Source organism: Mytilus californianus, unplaced genomic scaffold (assembly GCF_021869535.1).
Source record: "Mytilus californianus isolate M0D057914Y unplaced genomic scaffold, xbMytCali1.0.p SCAF_8, whole genome shotgun sequence".
NCBI classification, from domain to species: Eukaryota; Metazoa; Mollusca; class Bivalvia; order Mytilida; family Mytilidae; genus Mytilus; species Mytilus californianus.
The window spans coordinates 95,230,137-95,250,074 of NW_026262734.1; the positions used below are offsets into that span (position 1 = coordinate 95,230,137).

Below are 19,938 nucleotides of genomic sequence, written 5' to 3' on the forward strand. Positions count from 1 at the left end.
TTACTGACAAATGCAAATATTTTTACCAAACCAACTATAAATTGGTATGCTATTGTATTGCTATGAGTTACAATTTATGACAAAAATCAGTAAAGACCCATCGAAACAACATCTGATACACAAATTTAATAATACTTTTAGATATTTGGATGATATTTTGGCTCTCAATAATGACGACTTCAGTATGTATACTAAAGAAATTTATCCTGTTGAACTTACTTTAAATAAAGCTAATACTAACAATGACCACTGCCCTTTCCTCGATCTTGATATCTATATCATTAACGGAAAGCTTAATACTAAAATATATGATAAAAGAGATGATTTTTCATTTCCTATCGTTAATTATCCATTTTTAGATGGTGACGTTCCCTTGTCACCATCTTACGGTGTTTATATATCTCAACTTGTACGATTCGCTCGTGTATGTAACAATGTTTTAGATTTTAACGAGAGAAATGTATGTATTACTGAAAAATTATTACACCAGGGTTTTCGATATCACAAACTAGTCAAAACATTTACTAAATTTTATCATCGGTATAAGGACATCATTCGTAAATATAGCTCAACATGCAGACTTCTTATACGTTCAGGTATTTCACATCCAATTTTTTATGGAAATATTCTTTATAAAGCACAAAAATGTCAGTATTCACCTCTGAAACTAACAAAACCTTTAAATAGACTTATTAAGAAGGGATATAGTTACGATACTGTTGTCAGGTCATTAAAGATTGCATATTTTGGCGTTGATATTGATTCACTTATAGGGTCTTTGCATCTGCACTAAACACATTTATTTAAAAACCAGTTGTTGGCATGACACGGGTTATGTTCTTCTCATATATGTTATGATGGTATGATACTAAACCCCTAACGGGAAGGATTGTGCCTGATATTCATATGATGAAGACATAATCTTTCAATCAGTTTAATTGAAGTCTGGAGCTGGCATGTCAGTTAACTGCTAGTAGTCTGTTGTTATTTATGTATTATTGTCATTTTGTTTATTTTCTTTGGTTACATCTTCTGACATCAGACTCGGACTTCTCTTGAACTGAATTTTAATGTGCGTATTGTTATGCGTTTACTTTTCTACATTGGCTAGAGGTATAGGGGGAGGGTTGAGATCTCATAAACATGTTTAACCCCGCCGCATTTTTGCGCCTGTCCCAAGTCAGGAGCCTCTAGCCTTTGTTAGTCTTGTATTATTTTTAATTTTAGTTTCTTGTGTACAATTTGGAGTTTAGTATGGCGTTCATTATCACTGAACTAGTATATATATTTGTTTAGGGGCCAGCTGAAGGACGCCTCCGGGTGCGGGAATTTCTCGCTGCATTGAAGACCTGTTGGTGGCCTTCTGCTGTTGTCTGTTCTGTGGTCGGGTTGTTGTCTCTTTGACACATTCCCCATTTCCATTCTCAATTTTATAAACAGATATTTATAGTGCAGGTCAAGATCTCATAGTAGGAGTGGATGGTTTTACAAGGAAAGTGAATATTAAACGGACACTGCGACTTGTGCGGATGAATCACACCAGTAAATCGTAAATCATAGCTAGCCTCAATTGAAATATGTCGAAATAGTGTGTTTGTATTCTGTTATCACACGAGAAAACAGTTCTAATTTGAAAACTAATGAACTAACTAACATACACGCATTTCGTCTACATTAGACTAATCAATGACGCTGAAATCTAAACAGTTGCATTTGATAACTAAATATTTGAAAAAAAAAAAATAGATTACAATTACAAAGCTGTTAAGGTTTCCACAAATCTTGGTCCCGTATGTACTGATAAATGTTTTAGAAATGATGCCTTTTTGACTGAAATAGGTAAAAATAATTTTGTTACAACGACCAATATGTAAGTTAGATATGATCTGAACTAGAATTTGCATTTATATTATTTAATACATCCGCAAGATTTATAACGTTACTTGAATGTTCGTTAACATGACCTTTAACCACATTGTAAAAACCGTTAAATCAACACCATTGACCAATTAAAAAAATGTAAAGCAAAGTATACGTAATCGCGCAATATTTCGTATTATGAAGAACCCGTTGTATTGCATCTTAACTTCAAACAAATGATAATTGTAGCATAAATACTAGAAAAGATATAATAAATAAAAAAATTGTGAAATATGTATATAAATGTTTAGAATGTGGGAAAAAATTGGCAATAAATATGCAATTTTTCACTTTGGATTGCGATTTCTTGTAAATCTGTTTACAGAATAAACAAAATCTATTGCTATTCAAAATCTTAATAGGATTACATACATTTGTTTTATAGGTTATGGAGATATAAACACGGCCGATGTACCCACAAACTGCTAAAAAGTATAAAAAGACTTGTTGATTTGGTCAGTCAGAGGCTCAGTTTTCTCATAACCTAGAGAAAATATTTATTTAATCCAAAACACTGTTTGTTTTCTTGCAATGTCATTTTTTTCGGAACCCTAGGATTCCAATTATGTTTATCACACACCCTCTCACAGATTACCTTCATTCAAACGGAAAGTTGTAAAGCAAAATGTATCTTTTTTTTGATAAAATTTTTGTGTATGCATTTTCAAGGCAAAAACAATTAAAAGAGAAGAAAATGCAACTGTTTTGCCGCTTTTTTACAAACATTATATACATTTCTAGACCTATTTCACAAATTTGAATATATGAAATCTACATATATCATATGTTCCATATTCAGAAGCAATTAAAATGTTATGAGTAAATTATACCTACCTTACATATGCACATAAGAATTTCTATCTTGTTTGCGCTTAGAAATCAATACGCACGCGAAACATATGTAATTCTACATCAGGCCAAGCAATGAAATATCAGTTTTCTCACGACGCTTGAAAGACACTGTAATGAAAACCTTAAAACTTCCTGAGGAGGATGGATGGGTGGTTACATATGTCAGGTAAATATAATTTAGTCATAAAAACTTATATTTTTTAATTGGTTATGATTTTTTCATATCATAAATTACGGTATTTACCTGACATATGTACCTTAAGATTTTTATTGATTACAAAGGAATAATTTGAAGCAGGAAGTTTGATAAAAAAAATTTCTTAAATATGTTTTTTTCTCAAAAATGATAAACTATAGATATACATACAACTTACATTACATGGAACCTTTCCTGAAAAGGTTTATTTATATAAAAAAAAAACTGTTGCTATATACATCATCTGATAAAAGTTTCAACTTCCTCAGGCAAAATTAACTTTGAAAGGATTTGGCTAATTTTTGTTAAGTCCATTTTGGTGAGATAGTTCTGCAATTTTTTCGGTTCTCTTACATTTTTTGCTTTACAATATTCGGCTTTGAGTGTTCTTGGTTAATGTATATCCGGACAAATGGAATTTATAAACTGTCCTTTATATGTTTTTTTTTATCATTACAGTTAGGCCGTTAAAAACCTATGTTGAAACCCAGGCAATCTGTCGTTAATGTACATTTAAAATCCTCCACCATCCAAATGAAAAGTTATATACATTTCCACAGCAACTCGCCAACTAAGAATTCACTCTTCATCCTATAATATAAATAAAATTACGCTTAAAATGTTTCAAGTAAAAACGCAGTTAAAATTATATATTTTGGCCAATTTGCTCTATCTAATACATTTGTTCATGCTAACACCATTAAAAAGGTCACATGATGGTCGTGCCGACCTAGTGGAGTGACCTCGAATTTTTCCTATTTCTTTGTAATTCTGTTTGTTAGCCATCTCGATAATGTAACTATCCAGTGAGAGATTGTTATAGCTGAGACTTGTAGTTCAGTTATATCAATAGATAAAAACAAATTAAATTCTTACTTCCTGTATTCCAATATTTCATTTGGTCTGGTTTTTTCAGATACATGTACATGTATACAGTTCTTTTTGGGTCTAACAATTTGCCCTGCGGAAAAGCCGATATAAAATTTGAAGTGTCATGATTGGTATACCTTTTTCAGCTAACCCATGCCTGGTGGAAGTTACTACTTTTCCCTGAGTATTTCCTGAAACTTCTCTTAATTTTAAGGCTTGTAAGTCACTTCGTCTTCGAATGGTTGAAGTAGCAATTAGAAAAGCAGTTTTCCAAAAAAAGTTATGTAAGTCTAGCGTTTTTCATAGGAGCGAATGTAGGTTTCTTCAATATTTCAAGAACTATTTATAAATCCCATTCTGATAATGAACGGATGTTGCCCTATTGGTATCTTATCCATAGGTGGTAGTAATGATGTTTGATTTATATCCTGCAATTTTCTATATTTCAACCCTTTATCAAATACAAAAACTACTAAATTTCCACACTCCAATAAAATTGCAACATATCGATCAATTTCCCGTTGATAACATCAGCTATTGAACTGTCTGAATTTAATTTTGTAGTCTTTGTGTGTACCTGACCGCCATGACACAGACAATACTTTCTAGTGTTTTCTGAAAAGCCGTTTGCTCTATAATGTAGACACAATGTATAAGCGTTGGTTCGTTAAGAATATATCTGTTTAACGATCCAACGCTTATCCATTGTGTCTATTATTTAAATAATTGTTGAGACGTCTTTTGTTAAATTACAATTCTTTCATTAACTATGCCCTGTTATAATGAGTTCAAAAAACCATATAATCATCTTGAAAGGTTCACAAGAATCAGCCAATAGTTATAAAGTATACAGCTAGTTGATTTAAATCATGAAATTATATTTCAAAAAGAAAATCGCATGCACTTACAATATACTGTCCTGAAATTTCCATTTAATTATTATTAATCTGAATATTGTCTGTTATTACAAAATAAGACATTTTTCACGCCCGCGATGTTTTGGAAAGATTAACACGTGTAAATAACCATTTTACCAATCGAGAGAACAAAACTAGTCTCCTGTCTTGATTAGGTTTAAAACTTTTGACATTGAATCCATTTTGAGGTGTGATTTCATAAAAGACTAACAAAGTGGTCGGAGATTTACAACGTGTCTTATCTCTCCGTTTTTCTTATTTTGTCAAGAGGTAGACGGATCTAAGCAGAGAAAAAACGAATAAATGAATAAATATTTCTCAAAAGCGGAAAATTAATTTTAAGATAAGAAACACTTTGATTATGATCTTTCTGAAGTAGGATTAAACAGAACCAAACAAATTTAATCACGTTTAATTGCAAAAAAAAAGAGGTTGTATTTCTTTAAACAAATCGGACATCACATGAGATATCAGTATCCTGAAATTTTCAAAGTTTTGATAATTTACTCCTTTTTCACTATTGTGTTTGTTCTACACTTTTGCCCAAACGTAACTTTCTTGATAAATCGCCCATCATTTAGGAGTAACAGTGAAAACTGACCAACTTGCAATAAGCTGAATAAAATGGCGAGATCGAGTATGTAAATATTTGCTACTGTATGTTAAGCAATAAAATGGCTCAATACACATTTGATTTCAGATTTTTCGTTTTGCTTGATAGCTTCTTACTAACTGTATCCATGTCGACAGATAGAATCATTGAATGTACATTTTGAACGACCATCTTTATCCTTTTATCAACTGTTTCGGTTCTTATAAATCCTTGGCTTTTCAATATTCGACTTTGAGCGTTCCTGAGGAAGGTAAATCCAGAAAATCGCTTCGGATGCATGACATTTTTAACGTGTTGTTTTATTTTTTATCGACTGAATTACGATCATTTATAGCCATTTATCATTGATTTCAATTCTACGTAATGGTACGGTAGATAAATTACTGAATCAGAGGTGTCGCAATGAACGTTGTGCTAGCCTCGATAGTGGGAGGTTGTTGATATCTGATTTACATTTCTTACCCGCTATACACGCTGCATTTAAGAGTAACACCATATATAAGTAGTTGGAGCCAGGGTAATGTTAAAAGGTAGACTTTAACATCCAACTCAGCGTGTTGATCTTGTAAAAGCTGAATCAATTCATACCACATCAACATCTAACATAAACATACGTTATTTTTAGCCTGCATATTTATGTAATACTTGCCGTTGTACGTTTAACACCGATCTATGTGTAGCTGTCGGCATTTTAATTAATGCATGCCATTAGTTTTAATATATTGGCAACACCATGTTTATTATTTTAACGATTCAGTTGTGATGTAGTTTTAAATGAAATATTTTTTTGTGTTATCATTATGTTTGTTTATGCAGTTTTTTATCTCTTGGAGAGGGCTTGCAGATGCTAAGCCTGTTGCACCATCCAAGTTGATATATTTTGAAAAAGAAAAACACATTGCTTAAACAAAACCGGTAATTTTAAATAATTTCAAGTTCAGATCACCGATAAACATATTAGTAGGTTGAAATGACCAATCTTAATGGTAAACTATTTTTGTTTCCTTATGTCATATTTACTTTTATTTTATTGTTGTAACATAATTTAGGTCGTTGCGTGTCTCACTTTATCATGTTGTGTAACACGGTAGGTATAGTGTCATGCTGAGATCGTGTTTTTCGGGTGCATCGGTCCACCTTTTTCGAGTGATATTAAATGCGATCAGACCGATTTATTGCTATTTCGCAAGTATGATAGTTTTTTTCATGACTGTTCATCATATTCTGAATACTATATATATTAAGCACAAACTATGCATAATTTCCTTGAATTTCACTTAAAATTCAGTGTGTTACATTGTCCGGATTTTTTTCGAGAGCTTTATTTAAAACGTCCAGGTTTTTAACAAACGTTCTTCTCTTTGAAGAAAATGTGAGTAAGAAAGCATGCATTACTCTATAACTGTAATTTAGGGAAGAATAATATTGTATATTCCCAATAAGTTACAAAACGTATTACACAAAATGTTACAGTGTTGATCACATTTAACCATTTTCGACTTAATGCTAATTTTCTGTACTGAAAACATTTTACAATAACCTTGCAGTATTACGATATATAAGAAATCACTGGGTCCTTTTTAAAAAACGGTCTTTAGAACCGAATACAGAGACTGATAATCTTTTCAATTTCATTTCATTCTACCTTTGCTTTTGCAATCAATAATATTTTATGATTGATATATATTGCAGTGACGAACCCCTGAGTTTTAAGTTAAGTGTAAGAAAACTAAGGAATAGGAGTGAAAAATCAGAATAATTCAATATGAACACAACTTCTCTACTAAAAGAGCCCTCCCCCCCAAGAAAAAAAAACAAAAAAACAATAACAAAATTTTTTTAGATGATTGATTGTTGGTTGCTTAACGTCCATTGGCAAATATTTCATGCATGTTCAGGACGAGAAGAAATTAACAATAAATACACTAAGTAGGATTTGTTATAGAGGCCGTTCGGTATGAAGGTCTGAAAATTTAGACTGCCACCAGAAAATAGGGTATATTGGATAGGGACAGAAATGTTCCCTTACAACAGGCAAACAACGGATCGACCACTGAAAGATTTGTTCCAAGGGTTCTCAACGTGCAGAGAGAGAGTGCCCGCCCAAATCTGACAGGACGTGACTGCATAAATGTACATCCAGCATAGCCAAACGGACGCCCCACTTTTGCAAGGGTTTTACTGCCGGTCGAAACAGGTCCTAAGTGACCATATTACTGTTCCCGATTCTCCCATGGAGGTAACAAAATTTAAAAAAGATTTGTTTTAAATCATGTCAGTTATCATGTCAGTACTCCTAAAAGATGGGCGCTTTATCAAGCAAGTGACGTTTGGGCAAAAGTGTACAACAAACAGAATAGTGAAAAAGGGGTTAATTATCCAACCTAGAATTCTTTTTGTCCATTTCGACCAATAAATTCGAAATTCGCTGTTTGATTAATTGTGAAAACCATATAGTTCTTAATGAATTATCTGAAACGCTTAGCTTCTGTTAGATATGTTTTTTTTATTATAAAAAGTTCACTCACAAACAAATAAAAGTCCGAAAGACTTTTATGATTTCTTTGTGAGTGACTTGGTCCAGTTTATACTCCAATAAATTCCTTTAAGAATGAGTTTAATCCTTATAATTCTTTAAAATAGGAGATAAGGAATTTAATTTCCACACTCGTAACCTCTATCACACGTAAATTGTATATTTGTGTCATTGAATTGAAATACTTTATCTGTCGAGTCGGTTGGTGTTATCATAGCCGCCATCTTGTTTACATTCGTTACAAAACGTAGTTCCGTCAACGTCGTCTATCGAAAAATAAATAACGTCAAGAGCCACTACCGGAATCCCTCTCCACCAATCATATAAACGTAATCCCTAATATTCAAATCATATAAGAATTATAAGTAGATAAATTTGTTTAATGCAGCTTCAAATAGATTTAGAAATTGGTTTTTTTTTTCAATAGCTGCAAAACCTTAAAAATTAAAGGTTTCATTATCTAAGAGCTAAAAAAAAAGGGAATTGGTTCCAAACTAGCTGCAAAACCTTATAAATTAAAGGTTTCATTATTTAAGAGCTAAAAAAAGGAATTGGTTCCAAACGCAACTCATAATAAACAGTATAAGTACTGCTTATGGTGAGTACAAATTCAGTGATGTTGTAATCGCGGAAATGACGAGAAAAAAAAAAAATCAGTGGTCATCTGTGACACAGATATTTCAAAACGGTCAACCAACTCCAGATGGTATCCGTAAATTTTTCGGAGGGATGACTTCAACTTTACCGTTAGGAACCCTAGGTTCAATAGCATCCTTGCATACAGCCGCGCTCTTTAGGTGAAATACCACCATTGATTTTCCCCTATTAGTCTTTGTTAAATTTGCACTTTTCAAAAAATTGTGCGTAATTTATCTTTGTTTCAAATAAATTGGCATGAGTAAAGTTTTATCCTGTCCAGTACTATAGAAAAAATCTCACATAACATCTCATTGCATATAAGAAAATAACCATCACTGGAAGTTAACCAATCAAATTTTCCCCCTTTTTTAACCTGTGTACAAGCTTTAGTAACCATGTAACCTCAAGTTTCCAAAATTTTCTATAGAAACCCCAAATAAAGAAATAATGGTGCTTTAAAATACCCAAGATATATGTTTATGACTCAGAAATGTTTAACTGCAATGAAATGTAGGATAAATTACCTACAACTGTCAAATTCAAGGGAATATGTTTTTTTCGACCTATTTTCGTATGCAACCGGATGTGACGTACTATGATTTGGTGGTATTACACCTTTAAAGGAAATCGTGATCGATAGGAAACGAAACCTTTGGAATATTGTTTCAACTGGAAGATATATACTCCATATGCAAGCGCTGCAGAAATGTTGCTATGACGAAATGGAAAGTTCGTAATTGGGAAACTGAAATCATATCTTTTGTTGCAAAGTTTGGTTCTCAACCGACCCTATTTGTCAAATTCTAGATGTAAGTCAAGATATGACAGACTAATAAACATAGCTAAATATATATATATATATACAGTTATGAATACCCATGATCCTATATCCTGTCGATACTGTACTCATATTATGGCATTGCACAAGGTCATGCATTTCTCAGACATCTTTACACTAAATCCCTTGAATATATATTGATTGATATTTCAGTCTGGAAGAACATGATTTATTTTTTAGTAGTACAAATGTAAATGCCTTTCAACTAGCATTTAGTAACTACGAGTACTCTTATATGTTTTGTTTCTATTGTTTTTATGTTAGTTGTTTTCTTTTGTTCCGTACCGATCTGTTGAGCTATTTATAGTTTTATAGTTTGTTCTTATGTTGTGCTGTTTAACACTGTCCTGGTATGGTGAAGGGTTAAGCACTTACAAATATGTTTAACCTCGCCACATTCTGTATGAGCCTGTCCCAAGTCTCAAGTCAAGAGCTTGTTATTTAGTGGTGTTCTTTAGTTCATGTCTGTCACATTCATTTTTCGTAAATTCAATTGTAATAAATTATGTTGTTAGTTTTCTCGTTTGAATTGTTTGACATTAATCTTGTTGGGGCATTTTGTAGCTGACCATTTTTATTATTGAAAGCCGTGTGATGACCTGTAATTGCTGACTTATACGTTTAAACGCTGAATGATTGTTATCACATTGGCAATTATACTACATCTACTTTTTTTAATAATAACTGTATGTATTTGTGGTATCCTGTATGTCTATAAGTGATATACAATTATTGTTTTGCATTTCATAAAAGGACCATATTCTGTTTTATCATAAATGATTTCTTTATCAACAAGAGGCCGACAGATGGCTCTAAACAGTCAGGGCGTTACTTAAACAAGTTATTTTTTTTGTTATTTATATAGGTAATTTTTGTTTTCCAAAATTATTACATTACTTAATAGAGTTATTTTAAATTTCAAAAGAAGCAAGGACTAAATGTAGATTTTATGAATTTTACGTCATTTTATTACATAATATTAAGAATTTATTAAATTTTAAAGGAGTGTAGAGATAAAAGGTTAAATTGAAAATAATGACAAAAACATGACTTGTATAAGTTATGTTATACATCTTTGAAAAAAAATAGTAATTAAATTCTTTAAGTAACATTTGTCATATTGTTTTGGGTTACAAATTATAAATAACTGTAATACTAGTTCAGCATAAATAAAAAGCGCACATCTGGAATGGTAACACACAATCGTGACGACAATTTTCTTTTTTGATTAAAAAATTGTGTGTTGTTTCTAATATAAAAACTGAAATATCCCAATTCTTGAAAAGATTTTTTCTCAGTTCATTTGTGGTTAATCGAAATTTTCGATGGATAAATGGATGGGTGTCTACTAAAATTTAAACAAGAAGATGTTGTTTCAATTTGAAAATAAATCATCCTTTGCACTTGACATGTTGACTCGGATCTATAAAATACTAACCAACAACATAAAAGCAGACCGTAATTCGTTTTACCGGATATTATCATTCTTTTTAAATTTGCAGTTCCAGTAAGAGACGTTCACACTAACAAGCAACCAAACCAAAGACAATATGACGGAAAAACTGAAAAAATAAAATTGACGTGCAAAGCCAGTGGAAACCCTGAACCAAAGTACGCATGGTTTAAAGAGGACAACGATACAATCGTAATTTCTAAAACAAATCTCTATGTCATTGAAGATGTTATTCAAAACAACAGTGGAGTATACATCTGTGAAGCTTACAACACTATAAATAGCGTATATTACACACATTCCAATTCAGTAGAAGTTAATATAGGTGCGTTAAGTAAGAAATATAAGATTTTTGTGTTTTAATACGTATTGGTGTGGTCTGTTACACTACGAGTTCAATTGGACTACGATATTTTCCATTCAATTGACGCATAACATTACTTTTTTTTCTTTTGATTTCATTTCCAGTTTAATGCGTCTATCAATTTTATTTATGGATCAAAATTGTAGTCCTTATTTTAAAGGCTAACACTGCATATACATATTTCTTTTATTCTTTATTCATTATATTAATGAATTAAAAAAAAAATTCTGGTAATTTTATTTTGGTGTAACCGAAACACAAGTTGTATTATGTGCAAAAGCGCTTCATAATATAATATGTGCGCACGATCAACGATTTAAAGACCCTTACATATTACAAAAAGAAGCTTACAATTCATATAATTAAATTTTAATGCTATAGCTATAAAAATATGAGTTTAATCAAGTTTGTTTTTACGTTTGCTTATTAACACACCTAAATATGAAAATATGTGAAAAAGATCAGCAGACGTTTAAAATATGTCCATTATACACGTTTTTGAATTTTACTTTTTTTATTTATGAAACGTCTGATGAAAACACATGTTTTCAAGCCAGTGTAATAGACATACGTTTTAAATTTCACGAGTGATGCACGCATAACAGTAGACGTCTATTCTGTCTAAACACCTTGTCATGCTCCTTTGAGTTTCATGCGATTTCCACAGTTTTTGTTTGATTTGATTTATCCCTTTTAATCGATTTAAGTAACAACGATACAATATATTGGATCAAAAGACTTTAAAACTTAATTTTGAGTTTACAATAACGTTTTCCCTGTTTCCAGATACTGATTGAACTGTTAATGCATTCCGCATATTTTTTTTTTTACCTCAAACAGGTATTGGCTCATATATAACTACTATTGTTCAGTAAAAAACGGCGACAGTAGTATACCGGTGTTCAAAAGTCATAAATCGATTGAGGGAAAACAAATCCGGGTTACAAACTAAAACCGAGGGAAACACATCACCTATAAGAGGAAAACAAAGGAACAACAGGAACACTGAAGTGCAACAAAAACAAACGCCAACATACATAAAAACCAACTATTTGATAACAACTACCACATTCCTGACTTGGTACAGCACATTTTAATAAAAAAATATGGTGGTTTGAATCTAGTTTAATGGCTAGCCAAACCTCTCGCTTAATGACAATGTTAAAAAATATCGCTAAAATGACAACACTACGTGACAGAAATACAACACAAACACATGCAAGAACAGTCATCACAGAGAAACGCACAAACTTATAATATAATAGTCGACACAACATGCAAACCGCAGAACAACAACGAACATATTCCATCAACGACAACCACCACAGGATATGAGAAACAATGACGCGCTTATGTAACTAACATGCAATCTCAAACTTTATACAATTATTTTCACAATACCGGTCCAAACAATTTTCATGACAATAATGGTATTGAAAGGCAGTTTTATAATTATTTGGACTACAAACGATAAGACATAACACATTATCCATCCGAAACCATCAAACATCAAAAATAAATACATGAATGTTGGATGTACAAAATACCGAGACACGTCATATAGCAATGCAAATTCACACTCGGTATAACAGTCATATTCGGGAATAGGTCACGTTCGGTACTTAGCAGACAGACGACATAGATGTTAAACCACAATTTAAGACGTAGTAAAAATGTCATTAAAAGAGGGACGAAAGACACCAGAGGGACAGTCAAACTCATAGATCGAAAACAAACTGACAACGCCATGACCAAAAATAAAAAGACAAACAGACAAATAATAGTACAGATGACACAACATAGAAAACTAAAGACTAAGCAACAGGAACCCCACCAAAAACTGGGGGTAAGACATAAAACATTATTCAATTAGTTAGTTTAGACACAGACACATCGTATAGATCAACTAATTCGTGTTGGTGTCAATTAAATTTACGGAGTGTCATTTTTAATCTTTCCTCCTCATAACTCTGTTGGAGCAGTTTCTGCGTAAGGAGCACACTCCTGTATATGAAATCAGTATAGTGTGAACATGATCGAGCATAACGTATCAATTGAGATATGTAAACACCATATGACGGAGCAGAGGGTATGTTACTGCTGAGAAATGGGAAATTGATAATTGGGAAGTTGAAATCATCCCGTTTGTCATAGATTTTAGTGTGAAGTCGTCCATCTGTGTCAATATTGAGGAAAAGATCAAGGTATGAAGCAGTCCGTCTTGAAGTATCCATAATTTCAAGTTCACTTGGAGATATGAGATGCAAGTACTGACTGAAATATGGGTTATTCAGTGATAGGACATCATCAATATATCTGAAAGTAAAATTAAAGAATTGTGCAAGGTGTTTTTCTTTTAGACGGTTCTGAATGAATTCTGCTTCATACGAGTACAAAAAGAAGTCGGCCAGAAGGGGTGCATAGTTAGTACCCATTGGAATACCGACTGTCTGTTGAAATATCTTTCCTTGAAACTCAACAAAAATATTGTCGATTAAAAAGTCCAGCATTTTGATAATATCATCTTCACTGTATTTTCTGATAGAACCAGTGTAGTTCTTTACAAAATAAGAATTATTATAACCAAAAACAAGAAATTTATATCTACGATTCCAATTTTTATAGAAAAAGCTCTGTTTAATGAGATGGTGAAGTCGATCTTTCAATTGAGCAAGGGGAATAGTAGTGTAAAGCGTAGAGCAATCAAAGGTCTAATTTTTTTTATATTGAAGTCCTTATATTGAGCATTAGGAGGACACCATTTGTTTACAGTTAAAGGACAGGTAATACTTTTGCAATTTATTGACGACGCCAAGTATCAGAAAACCTTTTCAATCAATACTCATCTTTTCTAGTCAAGGGTTACGATCCGATCCGCTCCTCATCATTTTTGGTAGATTCAGACATAATCTGTGTATACAGCGTAATGCCATCTAGCGACAGATACAAGTCATGTCCACTCCGATTATATCATAATTGACCAATGACAACACTTGAACTCTTTAGTTCGCAGGTGTAAAAATGACTACACAAATTTGAAACGCAGACAACAGCACTCTATAAATGAAGCATACAATAAGATATTTAACCAAAAGATTACGCTATTTTTATAGAAAAATTATTAATGCTACTAAATGACATATTGATGCATGATTAAGACATGTAAGAGGAAATATTCAAATATGGATTTTTACCATGCATACAGGGGATGAATCAGTGCCAAAAACAGAGCCGGGATCACTAACAATTTTCTCAGGTAATTTATTGTTTTATTTCGCAGTTAACAGATTAAGGAGTATCAAAAGGATTGTTCTACTACTACAACAACAACTACTACTACCACTACTCTTGTCTACGACGACGACTACTACTACTACTACTACACCTCTACTACTACTACACCAACCTTCAACTACTACTAACATTATTTGATTTCTGCAATGGCTATTCTAAATTATAATCTAACAGCACTGTGGTTACAACCTTGGCTTTCCAACTATTATGCATCGAGCGCCATAAATAAGTCTTATTTAGACGAATTCCGGATCTGATGTTACGATTTATAAACTTTTTATATGATGAGTTTTTACAACCTCTGGTTTGATGCCACTGGTGGTAAAGATTTTGTCCTAGAAGGTATCAGTAATGAGCACATCTGTGTTGACATGAAATAAATGGATGCGAATATTTTACTTAAAAGTACTGTTCATTACCTTGAATTATCCTAAACAAAAGGATTTAGACCCACTTATTGATGGCCATATCCGTATATGGTACAACTTTTGGGATTTTGTTTTATTTTCAATGCTCTTAAATCGTTTTTGATTTAGTGTTTCAATATTTTTAATCGAGTGTCAATGGTGAGTCTGTTTAAAATGAAACACTCGACTGATGTTACAAATCATAATCATAGTATCTTTGATGAGTTTTTACACATTAAATTTAGTAGCCGTTTGGTATTTGCAACTGCATGCATTGCCATAAACATTTTGCAGTTTGTAATAGAACAAATGATGTCAAGCTGGTTTATAAAAAAGTAAACATACCCATTTGATATGATATTCAAACCGGATGTACTGATGGATGGCTGGCCTCTTACATCAACATGATTTATACATACTTTACAATTAGAAAACTGCAACTACAGCTCATATATTTGTTTCACTACTGTCTAATTTATATTAACATGAACAACAGGTCATGTTTTGAAACCTTACTCCATCACTTAAAAATTCAACCAAAAAACAGAAAAAGAGATGCATAAATTTCATCAGTATCAGCATTTACGATGGAGCTATTGACACAAGATGACTATTCCCTTTTTAAAAATGGAAAAGATAATGTATTGGTACTGAAAACCGACAAAAAAAAAAATAAGATAAATTACTTCAAGAGATTTTGTAGATTATTTGATATTGACGATACAGTCTTTTTTGCCAATATGAAATGCCAATGAGACGACTCTCTCTCAGAGAACAAATGACGAAGAAGGTAAGCAACTATCGGCCACCGTATGACCTTCAACAAAGAACAAAAACCTTACCGCATAGCAAGCTATCAGAGACCCCGAAATGACAATTGTAAAACAATGCAAAACAAGACATATAACTAGCTGATTTATGTAAAAAAAAAAATACAGAAAAACAAATATGATAAACAACAAGAAACGACAACCATTGAGTTATAGGCTCCTGACTTGGCACAGGCACATACAGAGTGTTGCGGGGTTAAACATTTTTGCGGGCTCGGCAACCCTCGATTTTCAAACAATGACAGTGGTTTAACAGCACAACATAGGATCAAACTATAAACATAAGTTGAAAATTGCTTAAATCATCAGATCGATACAAAGCAGAAAAATAAGTAACAAAAACAAAAAAGTGCAAAAAGTACACACCCAACATCCAATGGATATAGTGTAAAGACGTAATAAACAGTAAGAGAAAAACATGCTTGTGCAATGTCAAAATATAGCTATCGGACATATTAAAGTTACGAAGGAGAGCAATGTGTCAACGGAGGTTTGACAAATGGTCGAAAGAACGGACGGACGGTTAAACAACTCAAAGATCATTATGAACCTTTGCAATAAATGTTTTGATATAACAGTTTATATCGAAACTGACACAAAAAGTTAATTGTAACATATATAATGCACATGTTCTATCTTTATTTTGTTTAATTTTAGTACATGCATCATACGCAATTCCAGTCACTTGTGTAGTCGTTGTTGTTGTCCTATGTTTCGCTGTTAGGAAGCGAAATTGTGACCGAGAAAAAAGAAAGTAAATATTTTTTACGTTGAAATTTCAAAGTAATTCGATCCTTATTGGTTGTGTGTCTGTCTTTGATTCAGGATTTTTATTAATTTATTGGTACAATTTATTGAGTTATCATTTGTAGGCAAAAGTTCAATCCCTTTTTTTTCTTATGTATTTTGTTTTCGTTTTTATCTTATCAATTAAGGAATGGAAACATATATGTGCATTTTAGTTGGTAAAAGACGGTTTTCATAATTTTATAATAAATAAACAAAAAAACAAACAAAAAAAACTCCAAGCTATACCAAGTATCCCTAGGGGAAATTTTTAAATATTTTGGACTCTAGCATCACCGAAGAGACATTATTAAAACGCACAAATGGTGTAGTAAACATGGTGAAATTGGTACCGTTTATAGGATCAAAGAAAGCTATGTTTAACTTAAAGGTAGACGGTTAAAATGTTCTTACAAACAACCTTATATCAATTCATTTCTAAACGATATGCCTCAGTCATGTTATTTCTAAGGTTTCAATTTGAGAAATTGATTTTCAGTGCATCATTCTAATAGTAAGAACTGTCGAGTTTCTAGATATATATATGCGATTTGTATCTACTATTTGAAAAATAAAAATAACTGAAATCAAAGCACACTGGCAAGACGTCTAAACGATTGATCGAGTGAAACACTCCATGAAAGGTCACTTAAAAAGATAGTGTGTCTCATTTACGTATACCCAACATTCATTTCATTCATATAAATTTGACGTAGGCTTATTGCATAGTATTAACGTAAAAAACATTTGAATCTTTTTTTTACTTTACACTCTCATGTAGCCATAAACCGATATCTCAAACGTCAGTATAACAGTTTTTTAACGACAAAGAAAATAAGTAGGAAAACATAGAAAGTAAAGTCTAACATTCAACTTACTTCATCAATAGATGAAACAGAACTAAAAGCAACTTTGATATTAATTTTACTATGATGTTGATGTTTCTAACAAATATAAACGTATTTATATATTAACTTATTATTGTTATGTATTGAATTCATGAACCAAACAGAATCGGTTTCACAAACAAAAAAAAAACTTACGACTAAGATTGATCATTAGTCATGAACAATTCAGTATACTTATGATCAATCTTAGTCGTAAGTTTTTTTTATGAAACTGACTTCTGTGTTGTAACTTATTCAAAGCATAGTATTTTGCTAATATTAAAATACAGAAATGACTTTTTTTATTTTGTTCAGTGTGCCAGCTGTTACCGTTATATATTCAGAGGTCAACGAGCATACAAAGTTGAAAAATAGATTGACGAAGAAGCAAGTGACATCATTGCAGCATAATAGTGTACAATATGATGCAGTGGATGCTGCACACGAAATCTCAAGAGATCCAACACTCAAATATAATATGGTCACAGGAAAGCTAGAAGTATATACGAACGTTTGACCTACTAGTATTTATTTTATTATGGGATGTCGAACATATCGACTGTAATGAAAGAATCGACATGCAATTCATCCTTCGTTTTGAGTTATTAAGCACTTGTCTGCGTAAAGCTTGTGCTCAAGCAGACTTCGAAATAATTATAATCACTTTAAAAGCAGGTAAATGTATCGTGTTGAACGACCGCTAGAAAAAAAAAGTTAAAAAAAATACCGAACGAGTGAAAAACAACTGTCATATTCCTGACTAGGGTACAGGCATTTTCCGAAGAAAATGCTAGGTTAAACGTGGTTTTAAAGCTAGTTAAACCTCCCACTTGTATGACAGAAAGTGAAACGCATAAAAACACCAGGTTTATCATAATCCGACTTCCTGATCGGTTGATTTTGTTTGGTCTTATGAATATTAAAAATAAATGTAACAAATATACAAATATCTCATTTGCCTTCAAAATTTCTTGGACATAAATTTTAATTTACCAATTGTTTTACTTTTGAGAGTTTATCCAAATAAAAGAGTAAAACAAAGCTGAATAGTTTTTTTTAGAATAGGTTGATACTGAAGACGCTAACCATTTGTTTTTCTTTTAGTCTTGAGTTTGAATTGCATTTTATTTCATGTTGAACTAGAAGTGTGAATGAGATTTTTCTCTGATTTGGAAGTATACAACGACAATTCTTAAATTTGTTTGCACTGTATTTTTTTTGTTTTTCTTTCCAAATTAGATGTTTGCTATAAAACAATTGTAATCTGCATAAATTTAAACTTAAAGAAAAGAACTCTAAGAAAACCATGATCCCATCTAGTTGTTACAAAACCTCCTGGATATTCTATGTTTCCTGGAACACACTTTTGGACATTATAAGTAAGTTTGTGTAAAAAAATGAAAGATAACTGTTTTACCTTTTCAAACTGAGACAAGGGTGAATTATAAGTATACATACAGTTCTGAAGAGGAATGATTTGTCGATATTTCATGATTTGTCATTGTAAAAACATGTATGAGAGAACCCATCATTGTGAATTATTTATGCTTGAAATTAAAAGTGCACAACTACATAAAGTTTTAATTCTCTTAAAAAGTTTGTTTGAATATTGAATTGGAATACCTTTTGTCCATTGTTTGATGCATCCATGTCTGATATCTAAATATCAGGAAATTGCCAAAATGAAGTACATTTCAGATAGAGTATGTATATGATCTGCGCAAAACTAGATCATTATCTAATATGACTAATTTATCATAGTTACCAAAATTGGTTTCAATCATACGTTCTTGAGACTATTTAAATGGTGGATTTTAACAGCATGGATGCACTAATATACCACGTCTTTTAAAATAGTGCGATTGGATGATTAGTAGGGCTAATACAGTTTCAGGGGAGTCATGTTACCTCCTACAATAACATTGACTGCCCAAAACAGCTTCTACCAAAACAACTGGATATCCAACACATCTATCACAACCAATGGATACCATACACAGCTACTACCATCAACAAGTATCGGGAGCGAAAAAAATATGCCACAGTTATCACCAACACGTCTAAACTTTAATGAAATACTTATCCCACTGCCAACATGATAGTTTCCGCCACTAACGAAGCATGTTTAACCCAACTCTATCCCTCTCTCTAATGGTAGAGGCAGTGGCAGTTTTATTTTTGGGGCGGGTTGAGTTGTTGCATGGACTGGAGGGGTTGCAATAACCTTATATCTAATTAAGTACTCATAGATAAAGCAAAAGCAAAACACAGTAACACAGTTCAATAACATAAAATAAAAAATGCAGCAAATAAAACATTTAACATGAACTGATAAAGTGTTAATGCGAAATGCATGTAATAAACTACTCCACAGATTTTTTTTTTTAATTTAACATATGCATTCTGCTCGTAAAAACGCAACAGCAACTACAAGAAAATTGGGGTAACCGTTTTAGATTTTGAGATGCGAGCTGTCGAAATAAACGGCATAATACGCTAAAAATTCAAAGAACATATACGGAAAATCATGAAATCG

General features: G+C 32.1%; 2 long non-coding RNA genes across 2 annotated transcripts in view; both read left to right on the forward strand.

Annotated features, from left to right (window-relative positions):
* LOC127713072 (uncharacterized) overlaps positions 1-19,938 on the forward strand; it is a 261,787-nt gene that overhangs the window by 97,984 nt on the left and 143,865 nt on the right. The gene's annotated exons all lie outside the window — the stretch shown is intronic.
* On the forward strand, positions 10,890-18,961 carry LOC127713071 (uncharacterized). Its single transcript, XR_007987448.1, has 4 exons — positions 10,890-11,159; positions 14,404-14,454; positions 16,387-16,483; positions 17,718-18,961. It is a non-coding gene; the product is annotated as an uncharacterized LOC127713071 (long non-coding RNA).